Genomic DNA, 17,470 nt, shown 5'->3' with positions numbered 1-17,470 from the left:
GATAAATACAAAACACTTTTGGCTACATTTGATAAATATAGTTTTGTTTACTTACAGGAAATTTTAACATTGTATGAAATGTTGTTTCTTTTTTTTCCAATTTTTTTCCTTTTTCTAAAAATAAAAGTGCTATTTAGGACAGTCTAAAACTTGGATCTGAAAATATTGCTGATAAAATATCATGATAGTTTTTAAGACCTACAACATATGAATTTACAGTGATACAGTCAAGGTGGTAGAATAAAAGATTACAATAGATAAATATCCTCCAAAGCTTTCCTAGAAAATAACCACAGAAATTTGCAAACAGAATTCTTCCCTTCCCATGCAAAAGACAAAAACTCAGAAGAAAAAACAACTTGAAAATATTTTTCAAGCAAAGCCTCACAAAAAAAAATTTGATAATGTACAAACCAACAAGAATTCCTGGAAAAGTAATAAGAAAAATAAAATAATTTTAGAGGAAAGATTGAGAAAAGACAAGAGAGATAATTATGAAAAAAAAAATTAGCATGTAAATAAAAGAGGTACAAAAATATTGCCCGAAAATACCCCTTAAAATTAATTTGCCAATTGATAAAACACATATAAAACCTCACTAAAAAAGGGGAAAAAAACCTACTTAAAATTAGAAGTGTTCAAATAAAGATAAATAATCTTTTAAAATATCAAAAAACAATAAAAAATGCCAGAGTAATAAACAATTAGAATGAAATATGAAATGTCTCCAGAAAAATAATAAAAAAAAAAACACCTGACATTGAAAGTAAATTGAGAAGGCAGAATATGCATATGTATATACATATACAATATGTATTGAATATATTTGTTCCTATATGTATGAGCACAAACAGTTGTACATAGAAATGTAATTCATTAGAAAAATAGAAGGGGAAGAGAATAGAGTATATATATATATATATATATATAGATAGATAGATAGATAGATATAGATAATGGAAAAAAAAAAAACAGAATGAGGGAGCCAGAGGTCAGAAAGAAAAATGAAATTTTGAGATAGAACAGAATAAAAAGAGAAAGAAAAGGATAACCAAAAGAAAGTAAGATGGTGGAAAATCCATAATTCACAATCATAACTGTTAATATGAATGGGATGAGCTCCCCAATAAAATGGAAACAGATAGAATGATTTAGAAAACAGTATCCAACAATATGTTGTTGCCAAGAGACACACTGAAAAACAGACAAATACACTGTAAAACTGAGGAGCTAGAGCAGAATTTATTATATTTCAGTTAGAATAAGAAAGACATGGGGGAGTGAGGCAAAGCCAAGATGGTCTATTATAGAAAAGTCTTTATCTGAGCTCTTCCTGGCATTCCTCAGATCACCCAGGTCAAGTTTCTGAACTGGTTTTGGAGTGACAGAATCTACAAATAATCAGAGTGTAACAAATTTCCAGCAGAAGATTTTTTGAAAGAATATCAAAAAATATCGGTTTCAATGAGGCACAGAGGAGGCCTCCAAATGCAAACACAAAATAAGGATCTAGGGTGGTGTAGACTTCTCACATGGGGAAGATACTAGGAGACTCTTAGCCAAATACCTCATCATTGGCTACTCTGTCCTGGTTCAGAAGCCAGTGGAACAGCACATTATCTGTGAGACATCCAACACAAATACAAAAAGCAAATAGTGAGCCTTTGAACCCAAGAAGAATGTAGTTCTTACCCATGCCCATACAGCAATGGTAGGAAGTCACTAGCACTGGCCCAGGACAGTGTAAAGCTGTTGTTGCCTATAGAGGAAGTTTGGGGGAATCTCCTATTTACCCTAAAAAAAGAACCTTTAAAAAAATGAGCAAAAAACGCAAAAAAGAACTCTGACCATAGATAGCATTTATGAAGACAGAGAAGAACAGATCTCAAATTCTGAAGACATTTAAGGCAAATTGTCTCCAGATGAAGTAACAAAGGGTAATAAGAATTGGTCCCCATCTCAAAAGTCTCTCTTGGAAGAATTCAAAAAGTAGCTTAAAAGAGATTTAGAAGAAAAATGAAGAAAAGAAATGAAAATTTTGCAGGAGAGTATGGAAAAAGAAACTGAAATCATCTGAAGACAATTTCTTAGAAAATAGATTTATTGATATGGAAAAATATAACTCCTTACAAAATAGATTTGAAAAAGAAACCAACTCTTTGAAAAAACAGAACTTGTTAAATGGGGAAAAAATCCAATGAACAACAACAATAAAACTCATTTAAAAGTTCAATTGGCCAAATAAAAAAGGAGATAAAAATGTAATTGATGAAAATAATTCACTAAAAATAAAATTAAGCAAACAGAAGTTGGTGACTCAAGGAGATATCAAGAATTAGTCAAACAAACCTGCTCAAAATGAAAAAAAAGAAGAAAATAGAAAACATATCATTGGAAAAACAACTTACCTGGAAAATAGTTCCAGGAGAGGCAATCTTAGAATTATTGGACTATCTGAACACCATGATATAGAAAAGAAGGAAACATCATTTTCAGGAGATCATCAAGGAAAATTTCCCTGATGTCCTAGAAAAAGAGGGTAAAATAATCATTGAAAGTTTTCACTGATCACCTCCTGAAAGGAGCCCCCAAAAGAAAACTCCAAGGAATACTGTACCTAAATTTCATAATTCTGAGGTCAAGGAGAAAATATTGCAAGTAGCAAGAAAGAAACACTTCAAATATTAAGGTGTCACAATCAAGATTACCCAGGACCTAGCAGTTTCCACTTTAAAGAATCAAAGACTCTATACTATGATATCCTAAAATGCAAAGGAAATTTGATTGCAGCCAAAAATCAATTATCCAGCAATTAAACAATATCTTTCAAGGGAAAAGATGGATATTTCATGATGGAGGTGAATATCATTTATTTCAGATGAAATGACCAGAACTGAACAGAAAATTTAAAGCTACAAACACAGAATACAAGGGAAGCATAAAAAGGTAAAGAGGAAATAAAAAATTAACATTCTTTTAAAAGTTAAAAATTTTACATTTCTATATGAGATGATAAGTTTAACTGTAGAGAACTCTATCACTGTTATGGGCATATATAGAGGGTACAGGTATAATTTGATTTTATTGTGATGATATAAAAAATAAACTAGAAGTGGAAAAGAGATTGTATTGGAAAAGTGGAAAGGGGAGGTAAAATGATAAATTACATCAGCTAAAGAGGTAAAAAGATCTCGTACAATTAAGGAAAAGGAGAAAGATGAACATTATTTGAATCTTACCTTCATCAGATTTGACTCAAAGAAAAAATATTAGGCATATTTAGCTTCTCTGAAAAACTTGTCTCACCCTATACAGAAGGAGGAAGGGAAAGAGGAAAAGGAAACGGGGAGACTAATAGAAGGGAGAACAGAAGTAGAAGGGCAAAGGTATATGAAAGGTAGAAGGGTTCTACAAGTGGATGGTTATTTGATGGAGGTTGTTATCAGAAGAAAAATGCTGGGGAAAAGTGAAAGAAGAAAAAGAAAAAAAAAGTATAATTTGGGAAAAATAAGATGGAGGAAAATAGAGTTAGTAAATGTAACTGAATGTGAATGGAATGAGTTTACACATGAAACGGAAGCAGGTAGCATACTGGATTAAAAGCCCAATTCTATTACATGTTGGTTACAAGAAGCAAATTTCAAGCAGAGTGATACATACACAATAAAGTTAAAAGTCTGGAGCAGAATCCATTATGCTTCAGCTAAAGTTTAAAAAAGCAGGCGTAGTGATCCTGATTTCAGATCAAGCAAAGACAAAATAGATTTAATTAAAAGGAATATGTAAGAAAACTATATTTTGTTAAAAGGTCCCTTAGATAATGAAGTAATATAAAGATGAAACATATATGAACCAAGTGGTATAGCATCCATTCCTAGAGAACTTAAGGGTGTTGCAAGAAGAATTAGACAGCAAGACTATACTTGTGGGAGAATCTTAACTTTACTCTCTCAGAACTAGATGAATCAAAAATATAATAAGAAAGAAGGTAAATAGACTTAGAATAATTAGATATTATACATATTTGAAAAAAAAACTGAATGGAAACACAAAGGAAAATACTTTTTTTTCTTGGTGATACATGGAACCTGCACATAAATTGATCATGTATTAGGACATACAAATCTCAAAATCTAATGTAGACATGCAAAAATACTAAATACATTTTTTCAGATAATGATGCAATAAAAATTATATGCAATAAAAAGACATGGGAAAATAAACTAAAAATTACTTGGAAATTAAATAATCTAATCATAAAAATTGAGTGGGTAAAACAACAAATATACACAATCGATAATTTCATCCAAGAGAATGACAAAAATAAGACAACATACCAAAATGTATGCGGTCCAGCCAAAGCAGTACTTAGAGGACGTTTTATATTTCTTGATGCTTACTTGCATAAAATAGAGAAAGAGAAGAAGATCAATAAATTTAGCATGCAACTAAAAAAAGCTAGAAAAAAGAACAAATTAACCCCTCCCCAATTAAATACCAAATTTAAAATTCTGAAAAAAGAGGAGCTTAATAAAATTGAAAGTAAGAAAACTATTGAATTAATAAATAAAACTGAGTTGGTTTTAAAAAAAAGCAACAACAAAATAGATAATCCTTTACTTAATTTGATTAGAAAGGGACAGGAGAAACTCTAATTGCTACAATGAAAAGTGAAAAGGAAGAGCTTTCCAACAATGGAGAAGAAATTAATAAAAATTGGGAGCTATTTTACCCAACTCTATGTCAATAAATTTGATAATGTAATTGAAATGGATGGACATCATAAAAATATAGATTGCCCAGATTAACAGAAGAGAAACTATGTTACTCAAATATTCCTATTTTAGAAAACTAAGAAAAATCAAATGATTATTTCAGTAGGTACAGAAAAACATTTGACAAAATGCAATACCCAATCCTATTAAAAATATTAGACAGTATAGGAATATGTGGAGTTTTCCTTAAAATGATCAATGCCATCTATTTAAAATCATGAGCAATCATCATATATAATGGAGATAAACTGGAATCATTCCTAATAAGATAAGGTGTGAAACAAGGTTGCTCTCCATCATCATTACTATTCAATATTGTGTAAAAAATTAGGTTGGACAATAAGAAAAGAAAAAAAATAAATTGAGAATTAGAGATGGTAATGAAGAAACCAAATTATCACTCTTGGTAGATGAGATGATGATATACTTAGAGAATCCTAGAGAATCAACTGAAAAACTACTAGAAACAATTCATACCTTTAGCAATGTTGCAGGATACAAAATGAATCCATATGAATCATTAGCATTTTTATATATTACCAATTAAGTCCAGCTGCAAGTGATACAAGGCAAAATTTCATTTAAAATAACTGTAGAAAATATAAAGTACTTGGGGGTTCACCCACCAAGACACAGTAAGGAACTGTAGGAATACAATGACAAAACAATTTCAACAGAAATAAAATCAGAACTAATCAATTGGAAAAATATCAATTACTCATGGGTAGGTTGAGTTAATTTAATAAAAATGAAATATTACCTAAATTAACCTACCTATTCAAAGACATTTTAATCAAACTCCTAAGAAATTGTTTAATAGAGCTAGAAAAATAATAAAAAAGTTCATTTGGAAGAATAAAATGCTTCCAAGGGAATTAATGAAAAAAATGCAAATAAAAGTGACCAATTTTACAGACATGAAACTATATTATAAAAATGGTTCATCAAAACCATTTAGTACAGGCTAATAAATAGAGTAGTTGATCAGTGGAATATGTGAGATTCAGAAAATACCCTAGTTGATGAATATAGTTATTGATTAAACCTAAAGATCATAACTTTTGGGATAAGAACTTACAATTTGACAAAAATTAGAAATTAGTGTGGCAAAAACTGGGTATTGACCCATACCTAACATTTTATACCAAGATAACATCAAAATGAGTTCATGATTTATACATAAAATATGCTAATATTAGCAAATTAGAAGAACAAAGTTTAATCTACCTCTTAGATTTGTGGAGAAGGTAGGAATTTGTGGCCAAAGAAGAACTGGAGTACATTATGGAATGCTAAATGGATAATTTCGATTATGTTAACTGAAAATTTTTTGTCCAAATCAAACCAATGATGACAAGATTAGAAGGCAGCAATAAACTGGGATACTTTGTTTAAATTTAAATATTCTGATAAAGGCCTCATTTCTAATATATATACATAATCGACTCAAATTTATAACAATTTAAGACATTCTCAAATTGATAAATGGTCAAAAGAAATGAATAAAAAATTTTCATATGAAGAAATTGAAACCATCTTAATAATATGAAATAGTACTCTAAATCAATATTGACCAGAGAAATATAAATTAAGATAACTATGAAGTATAGTGGTACTTGTCTCTCAGATTAACTAAGATGAAAGGTAAAGATAATGATGATTTGGGAAAACTGGAACACTAATACATTGTTGGTAGATTTGTGAACTGATTCGATCATTCTAGAGAGCAATTTGAAACAAAGGGACATCAAACTGTACATACCCTTTGATCCAGCAGTGTCTCTACTGGGTCCATATTCCAAAGAGATCTTAAAGGAGGGAAAGGGATCCACAAAAGCAAGAATGTTTGTGGCAGTCCTTTTGTAGTAGCAAGAAACTGGAAACTGAATAGATGTTAATCAGTTGGAGAATGACTAAATAAGAATGGCATATGAATGTTATGGAATATTATTGTCCTATAAGAAATAATCAGCAGGATGATTTCAGAGAGGCCTGGGGAGACTTACATAAATTAATGCTAAGTGAGGTGAGTAGAAGTAGGAGATCATTATCCACTGCAAGATTATATGATTATCAATTCTGATAGATGTGGCTCTTTTCAAAAAATGATCTCTGTGCACTGCAGAGAAAGGATTGGCAGAGAGGGGGACTGAGTCTGGATCACAACATAGTATTTTCACTCTTTTTGTTGTTCTTTGCTTTCATTTTGCTTTCTTTTTTGGTTTCTTTTTCATTTTGTTTTAATTTTTCTTGTGCAATGTAATTTTGAAAATTTGTATGGGAGACTTGCTTGTGGTTAACTTATATTAGATTACTCACGATCTGGGGGACATGGGGGTCAGGGAAACAAAAATTTGGAGCACAAAGTTTTGCAAGGGAAATGTTGAAAAAATTATCTATCCATGCTTCAAAAATTAAAAAAAAAACCTTAATAAAAATAAATTTAAAAAAGAAAGATATAGGTAGCAGTTCTTTTCTGATGAAGAAAAATACAAAGATATAATTAAAAGAAACTGGGAAATCACAATTCAGTAAGCACTACCATAGACAAAGAAAGAAGTAATATGCAAAAAATACAGTAAGTTTTTCTGGTAAAGACTTCAGTATTCAAATTATAGAACACTGTTGTGTAAAGTTATTTTAGACATGTCTGATTCCTCATGACCCCATTTTGTAGTTGTGTTTTGTTTTCTTGTTGTTCTTGTTATTGTTGTCATTTTGATAAAGACATTAGAGTGATTTATCATTTTTATTTTCAACTTATTTTACAGTTAGCAAACTGAGACAAGCAGTAAAGTTAAATGATTTTCCCAGAATCACATAGATAGTATCTGAAACCATATTTTAACTTGGGAAAATGTGCTCCTTAATTTAGTCCTGTCACTCTATCTACTTTGTTACCTAGCTGTCCCTAAGGAACTGAGTTAAATATATAATGATAAAAGCTATTCTCAAGTTGATAAATCATCTAAAGATATAAAGACAATTTGAAAAAGTAATGAAATCATTTAGAGTCATATGAAAAATTCTCAAAATGAATGAAGATTTAAAAAAAAGGTAAATTAAAACAACTCACACCACAAATATCTGAAATAACAAATGCTGAAAAGGATAAGGGAAAAATTATATTAATAAACTATAGGTGGAGTGGGGAACTGCCCCAATTATTCTGGAGAACAAACTGAGACTCTTTTCCCAAAGGGATATAAAACCATTTGATCCTGTACTTCAAAGTGATCTAAGAAAAAGGAAAATGCATTGTATGTACAAAAATATAACAACTATTTTTGTGGTGGGCAAAGATTTGGAAATTTGAATGTATACTTACCAGTTGGAAAATGTCTGAACTACCTGTGCCATATGCTTGTGATGGAGTACTATTTTGCCTTAAGAAGTAATGAAGAGCAATGGTTTCATCAAAATATGGCAAGACCTATATGAACTGATGCAAGTTAAATGAGAACTGGGAGATCATTGTGCAAAGAAACAACAATGTTATAATGATGATCAATTATTATCACTACTCTGTTCAGTAAAGTGATCCTAGACTATTTAAAAGGACTTATGATGGAAAAATTCTATCCGCCTCTGTAATGTCTGGCTAGCTCTCTGGAGGCCCTCTGAACAGGTTTTGGTTTCAGCAGAATAATAATCACAAGAATAATCAGGAATAAAGTCCAGAGTCTTTATTATCTCCTTCACAGTCTGTCTCCTTCATCTGGGGCTGGGTTTGCTTTCTGGGGGACCTTCAGATGACCTTGGTCTTAGTGGAGAAATGAAGAAGATAGGACAGCCACCACAAGGAACTTTATTTTTTCCAGAAGGCAAAGGAGATAGTATTACAATCAAGAATAATCTACTAAGCAAAACTGAGAACAGTTTTTATATACAAACCAAAGATTCAAGAGAAGCATAAACAATTAAGTATGAAGATCAGCATTAAGGCAATTAGATGGAGTACTCTTAGAAAGAAGGCATGATATTTGTATTGGCTAAGGAATAGATTAGTTGATCAATGGAATAGATTAGGTTCAAGGGATAAAACAGTCAACAAATATAGCAACCTAGTCTTTGACAAACCCAAAGATCCCAGCTTTTGGGATAAGAACTTACTGTTTGATAAAAATTGCTGGGAAAATTGGAAACTAATATGGCAAAAACTAGGCATTGATCCATACTTAATGCCGTACACCAAGATAAGGTCAAAATGGGTTCATGACCTAGGCATAAAGAATGAAATTATTAATAAATTAGAGTAACATAAGATAGTTTACCTCTCAGACCTGTGGAAGGGGAAGGTCTTTATGACCAAAGCAGAATTAGAGATCATTACTGATCACAAAATAGAAAATTTCGATTATGCCAAACTGAAAAGTTTTTGTACAAACAAAACTAATGCAGACAAGATTAGAAGGGAAGCAATAAACTGGGAAAATATTTTTACAATCAAAGGTTCTGATAAAGGCCTCATTTCCAAAATATATAGAGAATTAACTCTAATTTATAAAAAATCAAGCCATTCTCCAATTGAAAAATGGTCAAAGGATATGAACAGACAATTCTCAGATGAAGAAATTGAAACTATTTCTAGTCATATGAAAAGATGCTCCAAGTCATTATTAATCAGAGAAATGCAAATTAAGACAACTCTAAGATACCACTACACACCTGTCAGATTGGCTAAGATGACAGGAAAAAATAATGATGATTGTTGGAGGGGATGCGGGAAAACTGGGACAATAATGCATTGTTGGTGGAGTTGTGAACGAATCCAACCATTTTGGAGAGTAGTTTGGAACTATGCTCAAAAAGTTATCAAACTGTGCATACCCTTTGATCCAGCAGTGTTACTACTGGGATTATATCCCAAAGAGATTATAAAGAAGGGAAAGGGACCTGTATGTGCACGAATGTTTGTGGCAGCCCTTTTTGTAGTAGCTAAAAATTGGAAACTGAATCGATGTCCATCAGTTGGAGAATGGTTGAATAAATTGTGGTATATGAAAATTATGGAATATTACTGTTCTGTAAGAAATGACCAACAGGATGATTTAAGAAAGGCCTGGAAAGACTTACATGCACTGATGTTAAGTGAAATGAGCAGAACCGGGAGATCATTGTACATGGCAACAACAGGACTATACAATGATCAATTCTGATGGACATGGCTCTCTTCAACAATGAATTGATTCAGATCAGTTCCTTCAACAACAATACTATATGATGACCAGTTCTGATGGATCAGGCCACCCTCAGCAACGAGATCAACCAAATCATTTCTAATGGAGCAGTAATGAACTGAACTAGCTTTGCCCAGAAAAAGAACTCTGGGAGATGACTAAAAACCATTACATTGAATTCCCAATCCCTATATTTATGCACACCTGCATTTTTGATTTCCTTCACAAGCTAATTGTACAATATTTCAGAGTCTGATTCTTTTTCTACAGCAAAATAACGTTTTGGTCAGGTATACTTATTGTGTATCTAATTTATATTTTAATATATTTAACATCTACTGGTCATCCTGCCATCTAGGGAGGGTGGGGGGTAAGAGGTGAAAAATTGGAACAAGAGGTTTGGCAATTGTTAATGCTGTAAAGTTACCCATGTATATATCCTGTAAATAAAAGGCTATTAAATTAAAAAAAAAAAAAAAAAAAAAAAAAAAAGAAAGAAAGAAGGCATGAGTGTGAATCCATTATGTTGGGATCATCTCAAAAGAATGGACAAAGGAATGTCCACAAATCATATAACTGTATTTTGTTAGAATACTATTATAATGTACAAAATTGATTAATTAATGATTTCAAAACACCTGGGAAGTCATATGAACTGATGCAAAATGAAATGAACAGAAACATATGAACAAAGTACACAGAAACAGGAATGTTATTATGATATTTTTGAATGACTTAGCAACTCTGATACTTCTGAATAATTTCAAAGTAATCGTGATGAAAAATGGCATCCATCTCCAGAAAAAACTTATAGACTGAGTATAGATTGAAGCATATTTTCCCCTTCTTCTCTCCTTTCCCCTTTCTCTTCCTCCCTTGTTCCCTCCCTGCCTTCTTTCTTTCTCTCTTCCTTTCTTTCTTTCTTTCTTTCTTTCTTTCTTTCTTTCTTTCTTTCTTTCTTTCTTTCATTTATTTCTTGGTTATATTGGTTATATATGGTTAATATATAAGTATACTTTATAAAATTTCATATGTTTAGTGGCCGTCATATATCTTGCTTTCTCATTTGTGGAGAAGGATGGAAAAATGAAGGGAATCTGTAAAATATCAAAAAAATCTGTAAGTAAAATTGCAAAAAAAAAAAAAAAACTGCATTAATTTATCTTATATTAGTACACATTTGCACCAATGGGTAGTCCTACCTTCAATCCATTTCTTGTAAAACCCTGATTTGCCCTCTTAAGTTGTCACTTTTATATGAAGAAATGCATTTCAGCAGCTGGGTGACTGATTTTCTCTTAATTTGTTTCAAAATATTTTTGGCTTATTATGAAGCAAGAGAATGCCATTTGCTCTGTTATCCCTCTGTCATGGTGACCATCACAACCATTTGAAGAGCACCTGTCTGCAATCCTATGCCGCCACATTTTTTTTTTTAAAGATTCATAGAAACAGCTGTACTACATAGACTGAGGTGCTATCTAATCAGTGGTATGATTACAGCCCAATAGGCCAGGACTGATTAAATCCAACTAGGCCTTCACAACCACTCTGGCAGTCTCCAAAAAGAATAATTCACACTGTACATTACCTCAGATGGAATTTCTCTCTCTCTCTTTTTTTTTGTCCTTATTCAAACAGCCCCATAATATGAATTAGAAAGTGAGATATGTGGGGGTTTTGATTAATATTCTTGAACTTGTGCAAAAATATAATAGCAAAGAGACTGAATCAAAGACAGAAATAGAGAGTCAGACAAATAAATGGGACAAAAACAGAGACATTAAAAGAGTTGTTACATAAATTTCAGAAATAGAGTTCAGAAATTAAGTTCATTGTAGGCATGAATTTATCTTCCAGAGCATCTGCTTATTAAAAAAAAAAGTATTGCTAGAATAGAGTGAAGCTGTTGAGCATTGCTTTTAGAAATCTGCAAAAGGGCAATGAAACTTTCATTTTTCTTCCTCCCATGATTATAATTAGCAAGTATTTTCTTCACAATTTGTTTCAATTTCCTTGATCTGTTCTTAATTGGTGATATTTTTTGTAAACTATGACCTCTCACAACTTTGTGTTTCACATTTTATTATTACCATAATTTGATATAAAAAGATTTTAAGAGGATTCCAACAGACTGAACAAGTATTTAGTAGGTGTCACAATAAATAGAACTTTGGATCTGGAGTCTAGAAGGACCACAGTTCAAATACAGCCTCAGATGTGATTGTAAAAAAAACCCTAAAGAAATTTATCATTTTACTCTCTTTTCAACTCAGTGTCTGTGGGGGAGGAAAGGAAAGAAGGGAAGTACCTGAAATAAATGAAAAATAAAACCAATTATCTGATATACAACAATGCACAAAAACAAATCTCTACAATTGGCTTATTCAAAAATGAGATTTTCATTCCTGGATTAAGTTGATTCCTTCTTTATGCAAACACTGGTAGAGTGAAAGAGTTCTTTCATATTGTTCTTGGTTTGATAAAATCTAGAAGGGATGTGGGAAAAAAATGAGATATTTTACGTACTGTTGCTGGAGTTGTGAACTTATTCAACAATTCTATAAAGCAATTTGAAACTAAGACCAAAGAACTATAAAACTATGTATACTCTTTGACCTAGCAATACTACTACTAGGTCTGCGTACCAAAATAGATAAAAAAAATTAAAAAAAGGAAAATATTTATAACAGCTTTTTTCTGGGACCCAAGAATTAGAAACTGAGGGGATGCACCACAATCAGGAAATTAATGAACAAATTGTGGTATGTGATAAAATACTGTTATGCTGTAAGGATTGATCAGTAGGATACTTTTAGAAAAAAACCTAGATGACTTATATGAGCTGATGCAAATGAAATGTACTGTATATAAAGTAACAATAATATTATAAGATGATCAATTAGCAATTCTCAGCAACATAAAGATCCAAGACAACCCTGAAGAATTTATGAAAAAGCCTATCCATTCTCAGAGAGAGAACTGGTGGCATCTGAATACAGATTGAAGCACATTTTTTTTTCTTTCTACCTTTATTTTTCTTGAGGCTTTTTCTATATTTTCTTTTATAATGAATAGTATGCATATGTTTTACATGATTACACATGTATAAACCGGGTCAAATTGCTTGCTGTGAAAGATAGGTGGGCAAGAAGAAGAAGACTTTGGAACTTAAAGTTTTAAAAATTAATGTTAAAAATAGATTTTACATATAACATGGGAAAACAATACTAAAATGCATTTTTTTTAAAAAATTGTGGTTGATCTTATTTTTTAAAAATCATGTGCTTTTCTTTCTTTTTTGTGTCCTCTCAATTACCATTATTCCAAATGTTATTACATAACTTGTTCTCCCCAATTTTTTTTCTCAAATATTTTTTTTCAATTTTAAGTGTAATATGTGCTAATTTCGTGGTTATAATGGAGTTCAACTCACCTGCATGGTTATTTCAAATACTTGGAGAGTATTTCAAGCCTATGTTTACTTGTAAAAAGGATTATCCATGAGAATGAGGTGGTGGAAAAAAAGTATTGTTAGTTCTAACACCCCTCAGGACATTTGGATTCTAATTCAGAATCTACCCATCTCTAGTTTGTAATCACATAATCAATGTAGAACCATTTATAAGTCCACTGCTAGGTAATAAGCACTAGGCTGGCCAGAATGGATAGAAAATAAAAAATGAAATGTTACCTTCCTTCAAGGAGCTTACATTTTATTTAGGGAGACAATTTGTATAGATATAAATGTATATACAAAATAAATGCAAGGCATTTTATGGGAGTGAGAACAGCACCAAGAGCTGAGTAATTTACAAATACTTAATGTAGAGATTTAAAACCATAACTGTCAAGAATTGGATTTAGTGATCAAGAAGTATTTCACCTTTGTATTTCACAAATAGATTGACAGATAGTAAGGACAAATAAGTAAAGACATTGTTTGACACATAGTAAAAACTCAATGAATGCTTTTGCTCAATTTAGATCCAGGACACAAGTAATCCTTGTAGATTGGCAGATCATACTGAATCTCTTTAGGACCTTTGGTTCTGAATCAAATTCCTGGCCTCATTCCATGTTTTTCTAAGTTCAGGTCAAAAACTAGAGCTCAGGAGTCTAAAAATATCAACTACTTGATCAGCTCTGTCTGCTGTTAAATGACTTACAGCTAGCTGTAGGGTGGCTGGAAGCATCCAATGTTCCCTAGGGAATGACTGGCAGTACCAGATGCACTGAGAATTTGATCATAAAAACACTTTCTGGAGCAAGGAAAAAAGATAGCAAATGAGATATTTAATTCATACTTAATGTTCACTTGTATTTGTGCTAATTGAAGGCCTCATACTAAGGTAATGAAGGTTCAAAAAGAGCAATTATAAATACAGGAGTTTTTCTATTCTTTTTCTTATTTTTTATATAATTTCCTTACATTTTATGAGATGTTTGTAGATCTTTGACAATAAAAATCATACACTGAATTTTTCAATATTTACATTTTCTGTATTTTATTCTTTCTTGCACTACATTTGCAGCTTCAGCTGTAAAACTTGAACAGGTGCAGGCGATGAGCTCTTTGTAATGTCTTTGAACATATTTTGGGGCTGGTGGAGAGCCATTGGATAGCTCCTATTCACAGTTGCCAAGAGGAAAAACTCCACAAACAGGAACAGATGTTCATATGTGAAGAAAGCTCTGTAAAAAATATAATTGTATTTTACATTTATATGAATCCCTTTATCCTGAGTTAAGACAGAACAGATCTACAAAGAACAAGAATTATTGAGTTAAGGAAACACTGCCATTTAGGAGTACACAGGAAGCTATGCTATGTGTGGGTGAGCTGAGATAGTGCTGACCAAAAATAGGTTGACCCATAATATCACTCCTTGTTCCAGGTCTACAGTTCAGGTAGAAATCAAATAAAGAATATTTATTTAAGCACTCGTTACAGTCAAAATCATTGATTATGAAACACACATACACATTTAAATGCATAATGATTTAAACAGTACCAATCATATAGCTTCAATATATTATCTTATTTTAAATAATATTTTTCTCAATTAAATGTCAAGACAATTTTTAGCATTCATTTTTAAAAGATTTTGAATTCCAATGTTTTTCCCTTCCATCCCCTGTTCTGAAAATGATAGGCAATTTGCTATAGGTTATAGATGTACTAACATGTAAAACATCTTTCTATATTTTTAATGGTTAAGAAAGAAGTTGGTCAAAAGTTAAAAAAAAATGAGAAAGAATAAAGTGAAAAAACTTTGCTCCAGACTTTTAAATTTACTCTCTATGCTTCTACTCACCCTGCTTCAAGTGTGTTTCCTATAAACAACATATTTTAGAATTCTGGCTTTTAATCCAGTCTACTATACACCTCTGCTTTATGGGGGTGTGTGGACAGGTCCAAAAAGACTCTAGAGCTTGGGGGTTATAGTCTTTACCCCCTGTGTTCATAGCTTCTCTGCTGATCTACTGGCTTGCTGGTAGAGCAGAGTAGCTGACTGTGATAAAGTTCTCCCCTCAAATTTTCAGCCAGCAAAAAACACACCCCATGCCCTTCTGATCTGCTCAGTGTGAGCTGTTTCTTGTGCTCGCACTGCCTGCCTGAGTCTGCACCTGGTGTAGCCCCATTCTGTTCCCACGTGGAAGCAAAAACACGTCTTCTGGTGAACTTCAAGATTCTCTTCTGTTGGTAATGTGTCGTACTCCCAATATTCGTGGGTTTTGACAGTCAAGCACTAATTTCAAGGCTGTTTCATAAAAAGTAGTCTGAGGGTAAAGGAGAGCTCAGAAAGACTCATGTGTCCTACTGTCCATGGCTCTTGGCTCTGCCCATGTTATGCACTTAAAAAAATTCTAATAAGAGTGAAGGTCAAGCATTACCTACCCCCTCCTCATTTCTCATTGATTGTAATAGCTTTTACTTGCATGCCTATTTTTAATGTGAAATAATTTCTTCATTTTTTCTCTTCTTTTCACCTTCTTCCAGTGCATCCATCTTATCATTTCTTCATATTTATGATCATCATAATTGATTTACATGCATGTCCTCTATGTTCACTTCTTTATAATGTCCTAATAATCATAATTTTCTTAGGAGTTACATGCATCATTTTCACATATAGGCATATAAAAAGTTTAAATTTATTGAGTTTCTTCAGATTTCTCTTTTATGTTTATCTTGTTATGCTTCTTCTGAGTCTTTTTGTTTAAATGTCTCATTTTCTATTCTATTCTAGCCTTTTCATGAGAAATACTTGAAAATCTTTGATTTCATTATATACAATTTTTCCCTTGAAGAACCATACACAGATTTGCTGAATAGCTTATTGTTGATTGCAATCCTAAAAAATATTATATTCCAAGTTCTCCAATACTCTTATGTGGAAGCTACTGAATCTTGTGTGATCTTGTTTATGACTCCATGATATTTAATTTGTTTCTGACTGCTTCAATAGTTTCTCCTTGAATTAATTTAGTGATTATATTCATGGGATTTTACATTTGGAGATTTATTTCAGGATGTAGATTCATGGTTTCTTTCAATATTTATTTACCCGCTGGCTCAGAGAAAAACTTAGAGTTTTCTTGATTATTTCTCGATGTCTAACCATTTTTTTTTTTTTTTTTGGTAAATTGTGGCTTTCAAGTAGTCCAGTAATTCTTATTTTGCCTTTGATTAACATTATTTTCTTAGTCATTCAATTTTCCAATGAGGTATTTAATATCTTATTATTGTTATTATTTTGAATTGCTTTATTTTTATTGATGTCTCATAATGTCTCATTTATACAATTCTAATTTCTAAGGAATTATTTTATTAACTTAGTTTTAGTACCTTTTTTTTTTTTCATTTGGTCAGTTTTGCTTTTTAAGGATTTCTTTGTTTTAGTGAAGTTATGCCCTTCTTTTACTGCTTGGACAATTCTGTTTTATTTTCTTTGTAATCCTCGTGTCTCCTTTTGCCAAGTTATTGATTCTTTTTTTTTCACAATTTTCTTGTATCATTTTCATTTCTTTACCCAATTTTTCCTCTTCCTAGATTATTTGATTTTTAATTTTTTCAGCTTTTCCAGGGTTCTTAATGTTCTTTTGACTAGTTAAATTATTTTCTTTGAGAATTTTGTTTGTAGCTGTTTTAACATTATTTCCTTCTTGCAGAGTTTGTATTTTAATCTCCCTATAACCGTGGTAACTTTTTACATTCAAGTTCTTTAATGTTGTTTGCTCATTTTTTCCTGATGATTTCTTAACTTTTAATTTTGTTAAAGTTGGGTTCTCTTCATGGAATGGAATGTGGTGTGTTGTTCTAAGCTGCAGTTGTTTTGCACTGCTGTTTGCAGAGCTAATTCTGGGGATCTTGAACTTTGTCTTTGTTTCCAAGGTTATATGATATAAGTAAAGGGGTTGTCACTCTCTTCTACCTCATGCTCTGATCTTTACTAGGACTTCCCCATAGCTAGAAACTCTAGTGTTTTTCTTGACCCTGAAATTGTGTAC

This window comes from Sarcophilus harrisii, chromosome 1, assembly GCF_902635505.1.
Source record: "Sarcophilus harrisii chromosome 1, mSarHar1.11, whole genome shotgun sequence".
Classification (NCBI taxonomy): Eukaryota; Metazoa; Chordata; class Mammalia; order Dasyuromorphia; family Dasyuridae; genus Sarcophilus; species Sarcophilus harrisii.
This window is presented reverse-complemented; position numbering follows the sequence as displayed.